At 49.0% G+C, this 9,629-nt stretch overlaps 1 pseudogene; it reads right to left on the minus strand.

The window, feature by feature from the left end:
- Positions 1 to 322: 322 nt before the first annotated feature.
- On the minus strand, positions 323 to 2,726 carry LOC109436742 (nuclear autoantigenic sperm protein pseudogene; annotated as a pseudogene).
- Positions 2,727 to 9,629: the final 6,903 nt, after the last annotated feature.

A 9,629-nucleotide genomic window follows, 5' to 3' on the forward strand; every position in this document is an offset into this window, starting at 1 on the left:
AATATATGGTGATGGAAGGAGAACTGACTCTGTGTGGTGAACACACAATGGGATTTATAGATGATATAATACAGAATTGTACACCTGAAATGTATGTAATTTTACTAACAATTGTCACCCCAATAAATTTAAAAAAAAAGAAGTCCAAATTGTTATTTACAAAAGAGTCACAAGTATGTAAAGCATAGTATGGGGAATATAGTCGATAATGTTGTAAAAACTAGGTATAGTGTCACATAGGTACTAGACTTATCAGGGGCACCACTTCATAAATTATAAAAATGTCAATCCTGCAGTTTTATTCTTACAATCTTATTTAAAGTTATACGAAAAGAATCCCCCTAAGTAAAACTACATTATATTCAAAACACTTTCCCTTGGGAGAAAGGCTCTGCTCCCTCTTAAATGCAGTGCTTTCAACTACAGCACCAGCCTCCCCTGCTGCTTGGCTTTCAGCCTGATATTCAGCTTCCAATGCATGTACGGCTTTCTTGGTACCATCTTTCTTACTCTCTTCCTCTGGTTTCCTCTTCCTTCTGACAAGGTGGGAGAAATCAGTCACATCATTCGATGAGGAAGCGCCGTCTGTTGGCTTTCTACTGGCCGTCACAGAGACTGAAGTGCCTTCTCCGCTGGGAGTGAAACCTGAAGTACAGTTCTCTCCCAGAGCTGCCTTCCGAGCCAATTCAGCTACATTCCCACGACGCTGGGACTCCTTTGCTTCTTCTCTCCAATTTCAGGTAGCTGTTCCTTCAGCTCCTCAATTTCTTTCTCATATTCGCTAGGTGACCCTTCAGCCTCCTTCATCTTCTCATTTACTACAGCCATTCTCTTCTCAATGACTTGAACCGATTTGCTGTCCTGTGCCACAGCGTCATCATGCTGAGAGCTATACCCATGGGCCAAGCCGAGCTGCTAGTGGGTCTCTGCAAGGAGACAGCCATGGGCGTCCAGATACTGCTCCTGGAGATTTAGGCGAGCCTGGGACTCCTCCACAGCTTGGACGTAATTCTCAGATTCAACACTAACTTCTGCAAGTTTAAGATGTGCCTATGCAGCATAAAGCTGAGCTTCTTTTTTTTTTTTTTTTTTTTAACTTCTTTTTATTAGTTTCTTTTGTTTCTTGCTTTTAAAAACGATCTTTGTGAAATCTAGCATTTCCTAGGCAAGCTCTAGGTTTCCAATCTCCTCTTCATTTTCTTGAGGAGACTTGTTTTCAACACCTGAATCATTTGGTGCTTCTTCAGCCGTCATTTCCTTTATCCTCCTCTTCTGAGCGCTCAGTTTCTATGCCCCTTTCATCTGTGCTCTCTCTCGTGTTTCTTCATTAGCAGCTACCTTAGCTTTAGCTTCACGGGTCTTCTCAGTAGCACCCCAGCTACGTTGGTCTCAACCCCACCCCCAGCTGCCCCAGACTCTTCTATGGACAGCTTAATCTCCTGCTGGTTAGGAACCTACTCTGCCCTAACCTTCTCCTACAGTCCTGAGTCAAGATGTGTCTGTCATCCCTTCTGCATTAGTCCCTGGTGCAGTCGGAGTCTGATCTCCTGCAGTTGACAGTCCGATGACTGCCTCATCCTTGGAGAGAACGGTGGCCTCCTGCACAGGCTTCTCAGATATTCTGATCCAACTTCTGCAGCTGAGGCCTCTGTAGCTTCTGGTGTCACCTCTGGCGACTCTCCAACAGGAGGCTCTTTTATCCCTACCAGCTGCTCAAGAACAGCTTTTCCGGGCTCATTTTCAGAGGCAGCTGCTTGCTCATTTGGCTCATCCCCACACACATCGAGTGGACTGACTGTGGCTCTATAGGCTCTGCCCATACCTCCACTGCAATGTCCTGCTTCTCTAGAGTCACAACAGGCTGCTCTTCTGAAGGTTCTTTTGGCTCCTCCTCTATGCTCACAGTTACTTCTCCCTGCTTCTCCTGACCTCCTTTGTCTCTGTACCCTTCCTGGACGTCAGTTGCAGTAACTGATTTTTCCCTCCTCAGCATCTGGTGCTTTCTGTTCTGGCTTCCCAGAAGTGACCTCAGCTTCATGCAGTTCTGCTGCTGCTGCCGCTTCTTTTGCGTTTTCAGTAGTTTCAGTTAACTGATCTGGGGTTGATTCAACTTTTTCCTGTAGTTTCTCTGCAGGCTCACTTATGTCTATATCTTCTCTTTCACCCTTCTCCACTTCAGTCTCCTGTACTTTATCAATTTCAGGCTTTACTAGAGACATGTCATCTGTGTTTTTGTTTTTGTTTTTTTTGCTTCTTCTTTTTCTCCCATAGCATCATAAACTTGTTCTCTCAGCCCTTCCCTTGCTTTCTCATCTATGTTACCATTATTTTCTACCAGAAATTATTCTGTTTTTTTTCTCCTTCATCCTCTTCCACAGGCACATCTTCCAGGGCATTTCCCAACACACCATTCTCCATTCTTGCCAACTCCAGAAGTGATTTCCCACAGAAAAAGAAAGCTTCTCCAGCTTCTCCACACCATTAGCTGTCTCCATACTTCTTACCTAAAAGACTAGCTGCTTCTTGGAATACATTGACAGCTGCTGGAATATCCCTATCACCAGATGTTTCTGTCCTAAACCAAATAGCTTCTTAGCTTCACTATCCACACCCAGAATCACCACTTCATTGGCAGACTTAGAAAGAGCAGGAGCATCTTCTTTAATTTTGTTGGTGGAAACGGGCTTTGTGGCAATAGCAGCAGTGGCTGTGGAGTCTGTGGCCATAATTTCCCTGAGGTGGTGGGCCATGGCACGGAAGACAGCCTGTGAAGAAAATAGAGGGAATTATTTTGGATGCCAGAGACTTACCTGTGGACAAAAAATACCAGATTTGTCCCTCCAATTTTAAATGATAGCCTTGTTGGGTAGAGTAGTCTTAGTTGGAGGTCCTTGCTTTTCATCACGTTGAATATTTCATGCCAGTCCCTTCTGGCCTGCAAAGTTTCTGTTGAGAAATCATCTGACAATCTTATGGGAGTTCCCTTATAAGTTACTAGTTGCCTGAATCTTGCTGCTTTTAGGATTCTCTCTTTGTCTTTAACCTTTGTCATTCTAATTATAATGTGTTTTGGTGTGGGCCTGTTTGAGTTTGTCTTATTTGGGACTCTCTGTTCTTTCTGAACTTGTATGTCTATGAGTATTTCCTTTGCCAGGTTAGGAAAGTTTTCAATCATTATTTCTTCAAATAAGTTTTCAATCCCTTGCACTTTCTCTTCTCCTTCTGGTACCCCCATGATTCAAATGTTGTTATGCTTGATGTTGTCCCAGAGATCTCTTACACTATCCTCATTTCTTTTTAGTCTTTTTTTTTTTTCACTGTTCCAATTGGGAGTTTTCTGCTACCAGGTCTTCCAAGTCGCTGATTCGTTCCTCTGCTTCTTCTAGTCTGCTGGTGATTCCTTTTAGTGCATTCTTCATTTCAGTTATTGTATTCTTCACTTTTGACTGGTTCTTTTTTATGGTTTCTATGTCCTTTTTTATGCTTGCTATCTCTTTGCTGACGTTCTCACTAAGTTCTTTAAGCATCCTTAAGTACTTTAAGCATCCTTATAACCATTGTTCTGAAGCTTGCCTCCATTTCATTTAGTTCTTTTTCTGGAGTTTTCTCCTATTCTTTCATTTGGGACATGTTATTTTGTCTCTCTGTGTGTGTTTGTTTCAATGTATTAGGTAAATCTGCTACATCTCCCAGTCTTGGCCAGGTAAACTTATGTAGTAGGTGCCTTGTGGGGCCCAGTGGCACAGTCTCCCTGGTCACCTATGCCGGATGTTCCAGGAGTGTCCCTTGTGTGAGCCTTGATTGCTATTGGCATGTCAGTGGGAGGGATTGAGCCTCAGGCTGACTGGCTGGGAGGTTTGGCCACATCCACAGCTTAGGAGCTGCTGTGAGGGGGGCTTACCACATGGAGCGGGATTCTCCCTGGCAGGCTCTGCTGCCTGTTGAGACCACCCTTTGCACATGCCACTTGTGGAGCTAAGTGGGTGGTACTCTGCTGTGGTCTGAAGCCAGTCTCCAGTTATGTTGGTTCTGGGGCCTCTTAGAAAAGGCTCCGGTGAAGGCCCAGGTCACCCATTGCCTGTGACCAGTCAGGGACTACCTGGTAGGAGTTACAATGTGACCTGCACTTGGTCACTGCCTCTGCTGGACCTGGAGGCATGTGGGAGTAGTTATGCTGCAAACATAGGATGGCTGCCACCAGTACTGGGCCCAAAGTAGGTCCACAAAAAGTCCAGGACACCCAGGCCTGCTGCCACCGCTGGCTCCCATAGGCTCAGCCACTGATAGAGCTAGTGGTATGCAAGTCGGGTGAGGTGAGATCTTAAGGACTCTCCAGGGTAGGACAAGTTATGTTTACCAGGTTAAAGCAGATTCTGGTTTGGTGCCAGTGCTGAGCCTGGAGCTACTCAGCAAGTCTCAGAGCACACTGAGGCCACCCGCTGCCCACCTGGGGCTGGCAGACCCCCAGAGTTGTCCAAGAAATAGTGGGGGGGGGGGCGTGACTGCTTGCCAAAAAAGTGCCTCAGGCATTGCGGTTGGGTGAATAAGGGGTCCCAGGGAGTCATCAGGGTGGAACGAGTGGGTGGAGCATGTCAGTTCACCAGGCCAATGTATTTTCAGATTTGACCATCTGGGGACAGGACAGGTGGTGCCCACCTGCCAACTGGTTGGACGAGGCTTCTACACAGGGAAAATAGCAGCTGTCTTTCCAGTCCTCGCCCTGAATCCATGCAATTCAGTTTATCCCTATATGTCTCTGATGCCTCCGAAGTCACTGTCTCTCTGCCAGAGTCCAAGGTGAGTGCCTGCAAGCATGTGAGTTTGTGTGAGGCCCCTTTAAGAGGACCTGGGTTTCCTGCAGCTTTCCATTTCACATGGATGGTCAGAATCCTCACTGTTTTCCACAGCCAGATGTTGTGGGCTGGGGTCCCTCACTCCTCTGGGGGGTACCTCCATGGCCGATATATTCCTCTCGATTCTCACCGACACATGCAAGTGTGGGGCTGGCCTGTTTCACGCCTTTGCCCCTCTTACCAGTGTCCACTTGGCTTCTTCTTTATATCCTTAATTATAAAACTTCTGTTCAGCTAGACTTCAAATGGTTCTCCAGGTTGATTGTTCTATAATTTAGTTGTAATTTTAATGTGGTCATGGGAGGAGGCAATCACAGCATTTACTTACTTTGCCATTTTGGATCCTCCACATAGACTCTTATTAATGGGGTATAAGAACTTATTATGGGGTATAAGAAGTTAAGGAAGATAAATGTTCCAGCTCTCAATGTTATGAATCCAATGTTCTACTTCACTGAATCACATCAGTGTGTATCCCAACAAGAGAAACCTTCATATACATGTTCCCATTAAGAGCCTCTATTATGTGGGTGAACTGGTGGTTTGGAGCAGCTGGTTCAATGGGCTGACCCGTTTCTCCAGGATGATAGCAATCCCGGGCTGATGGATCTGGCAGAAAGTCCACCAGATTCCCGTTTCCTGTGCAATACCTCATAACAGTGCTAGGGGTTTGAAGTTTTTGGTAACTAACTATGGGGGACAGGGTATCCTGAATGACAATGATAAACATTCTGTATTCCTAATTATTGAAACAGCAGTAGCCATTTCATCACTTTAAAGTGCTGTAGATTGAATAAAACAACATCATCATTGAGATACTCAGTGAGACCATCAGGCTCAGATCAAAAATCAGTACCGAGGAAAGTAGGACAAGCAGGCTTTAAGGTTTGCAAATGGTCTACATCGGATTAGAGTGAAGTGAGACACAGGGAAGATAGTGCTACCTCCAAGGGAGTAGACGGCGGGAATACCAGGAAGCCCCAAAAAAGCAATTCTCAAAAGATACAGGTGAAGACTTGGAAAGTTTCACTCTATGAGCTACATGTTTTACTATAAATATTTAACAATTCATTTATCCTGACCCCCTCATTTTAGAGTAATTATAGCAAGGAAGGTTGTCATGCGGGGAGGCCTGCGGGGTCTCTGCTCCCGCTCCCCATACAAGAACGCAGGATATGGTGAGGCCAAAAAGGAACACCCACGGAGCCATAGGTAGGGGAGTCATACCACTACGGTCTCACTGGAGGCTGGGTTCACTGGACGTGCGACCTGCTGTTCGTTTTGTCTGCAACCCACCGACGACTCTCTTTCACTCTCCTCTACTCTCCTCCGCTCTCCTTCGTAGCCGCAGCAGTTATATTAGTGGCCAACGGCTCAATGGCTACAGCTGACGGCCAATCAGCCACAGCTGATGGCCATCTACTACCCGAGCCAGCACCCCTCCACGTGAGGCCGAGAGCCTGTAAACTTTTTCTCTGGGGCTCTGCCCCCACACTCCACCCCTACAGGTTCTCGCCTCACAAGCGTCTTCCGCGAGAGTCCCTGTGTCATATTAGCCTACTGACACCTATGGACGAAAAGAAACGGTAGTCTTAGGAACCAACAATGGCAAATCCCTTCCATCTGGGAGGATACATGCCAGCTTCTTGTCCTGGGAAAGGAGGGTTGCTGCCACTGGCACCTTTCCCGGTTTGTGGTACCAAACCTTTATGGCAGTGCTCGGGGTCCCTTGCATAGTTTCAACATGTAACAGAACAGGGGACCCCATAATAGGCCATAGTGAGAGCACATAGTTTCCTCGCAAAATCATCCCGGTATCGGGACCTCTGTATACTACAGTCACTTGAGGTGGCCACTCAGCCACCACCCCTGGCGTCACTTGCAAATCATGAGTCAAACCGGCCCCCCATGGGGCTATCAGACCCAACCACCGACAGTGGGGGCTTTTGACCTGCCAGGGCCAAGTCCATTGCTGCCGTTCCCCTGCTTTCAAGCATGTGGGTGCTGGCAGCAAAATGTTCCCATTTCTGCCGTAGCCTGGCTTTAACAGAGTCTCACTTGTGGTAACTTGTAATTGAATGGGAGCGGCCGTTCGATGTAGCAGAGCTTCTACTGGCGCAGGCCCTCCCTTCCGTGGTCTCTCATTCAGGACTCTCAGGACGTCCCATAGACGCGAGGCCCAGTCACGCATCGTGGGAGGGTGTTTTGACACCCGGAGACCTTGCTTCAAAAGACCATTATAACGTTCAATCATGCCAGCTGCTTGTGGATTGTACGGGGTGTGAAACAGCCATTGCACGTCCATCCTGGCAGCCCAGCGCTGCACTTCTTGCCCCGTGAAATGGGTACCCCTGTCACTTTCAATGACTTGGGGGCGCCCATAGAGGGCGCACAGCCGTGTAAGGGCGACCACTGTATGCCGCTGATCCGCAGCCGGACAGGGCCAAGCAAACATCAACCCCGTAGCAGTGTCCACTGCTGTAAATGCATATATCGCATTGCGGGCCTTAGGCAGGGGTCCAATGTAATCCACTTGCCAGCGAGTGAGGGGCACCCTCCCTCGTGTAATTTGCTGTGTCTCCCAGGGGAGCCTCCGCCTTTGGGGGCTATCCTGGGCACAGACGGCACAGTCATAGCAGGCATCTGCTATCTCCTGCCATTTCAAAGGCAGGCCCCAGCGTCTGCTCACCTGCCACATGGTTCGGCTTCCAGCGTGCTGTAATTTCCTATGCAGCCAATGGGCCACATCAGTGGCCGGAGCCCGCTCTAACCATCGTACACGTGCTAGGGCGTCTGCTTCATCATTACCTGGGTACACTAAGGGGGAGTGACCTGTGACATGCATTAAGGTCACCTCCTTTCTCTGCCCTAGGTCCCAGAGGTCCTGCCACATGGCTTGACCCCACAGTGGACGGTGTCCCACCAACCAGTTTTGGTGTTTCCATGTAGGGAGCCACAACGTTAGGCCCCGAAACACCGCCCAGCTGTCAGTGCAAATAACTAGGGGCCCAGGCTCGTGGCTGATCACCATCCACACAGCCCGTAATTCAGCCCACTGGCTACTCTGGCCCGTCCCAGTGTCAAACCAAATGGTGTCCGTTTTGGGCTGCACACCAATAGCCGTCCAAACAGCTGCAGCCCCTCGGCTAGAACCATCGGTAAACCAGGCATCCTCAGGTACGGGGGACTGTCCTTCTTTGTAGGGCGAGGGCTCCAAGTCCTCCCCTCTAGGCAGAGCACTTGGCTCAGCCTGGGCTACAAGCTCCACAGGCCCCAGGACCTGTTGTAGCTCTGTGCTCAAAGGGCTTGAACTAAGGGTGCTACGTTGCTCCAAGTAGGCACCCCACTTGGCGAGGGTGGTGGTCTGTGCCACCCCCGTTTTGGGTCCCTGGGTCCACGTACGGACCCACCCCTGGACAGGATACGTTGTTCTAACCAACACGCGTGCTGTTCCTGTGATGGCTTCTGTGGCCACTAGGGCTGCATACACAGCAGCCAGCTGTTTCTCTATTAGAGAGTAGCGGACCTCCGCTCCTTTCCATAATTGGGACCAAAATCCCACTGGCAACCGGAGACGCTCCTGCCGTTGCCAGAGGCCCCATCCATACCCCTCTTGGGTTACATGAACATCAAGTTCAAATGGGCGGCCGGGGTCCACTACTTGCAGAGCCTGTGCCTGCTGCACTGCCCGTTTTGTGGCAATGAAGGCTTGCTCTATAGCCTCTGTCCAATCCCATGAGGCCCCCTTTTTTATCATATTGTACAAGGGCCTTGCCATTTGTGCTAAATGGGGTACAAACGCCCGCCAATATCCTAGCAAACCCAAATACGTCTGCAGTTGGGAGACCTTGGTCGGCCGGGGAAAGGCTTGTATTTTGTCAATGATTGCCTCAGGTATAACCTTTGTCTTACCCGACCACACAACACCCAAAAACTTGACGGATAAGCCAGGGCCTTGGACCTTTTCCTCATTCACCGCCCAGCCGCGTGACTTCAGGTGGCGGAGAAGAGCGGGAGCTGCTTGCTCTAAATCAGAAAGAGAATCTGAGGTTAACAGAATGTCATCAACATAATGAAACAAGGCCACAGAGGATGGGTGATCCCACTGTGCCAAATCCTGGGCCACAAGCCCGTGGCAGATAGTGGGGCTGTGCAAGTATCCTTGCGGAAGGACTTGAAAAGTCCACTGACGCCCATCCCACGTAAAAGCAAACTGCTCTTGACACTCGGGTGCAATGTCAATGGAGAAAAAAGCATTGGCCAAGTCCACTACATAGTGATATGTCCCCAGGCGGACAGTCAGACGATCCATTAAATCATGAATTGAGGGCACTGCAGAGTGCAAGGGTGGCGTCACCTTATTTAACTCCCTATAGTCCACAGTCATTCGCCAGGTCCCATCTGGCTTCTTGACAGGCCATACTGGGGAGTTAAAGGGACTGTGCGTTGGCCTCACAATATGTGCCTTCTCCAATTCCAATATTGTACGACCGATCTCCTCCTGTCCTCCTGGCAGGCGGTACTGTCGCACTGTAACCACGCGCCAGGGCTGTGGCAACGCTTGAGGAGGGTGGTGAGCATGCCCGCGTGTCACCGTTTTCACCACCCTGATCCGGAGACGGAACTCTCCTACCGACGTCTGTAAGCTGAGGCCATGTAGCACGTCCACCCCTAGAATATATTCCGGAACGGGGGAGACATAAACCTTGTAGGTACGAGGAGGGAGCCTTCCTATACCCAGTGGTAAGGAAACGGCTTTCACAGTCACAGTTTTTC

The sequence above is a fragment of the Rhinolophus sinicus genome, chromosome 2 (assembly GCF_057876585.1).
Source record: "Rhinolophus sinicus isolate RSI-liver-muscle chromosome 2, RSI-T2T, whole genome shotgun sequence".
NCBI lineage: Eukaryota > Metazoa > Chordata > Mammalia > Chiroptera > Rhinolophidae > Rhinolophus > Rhinolophus sinicus.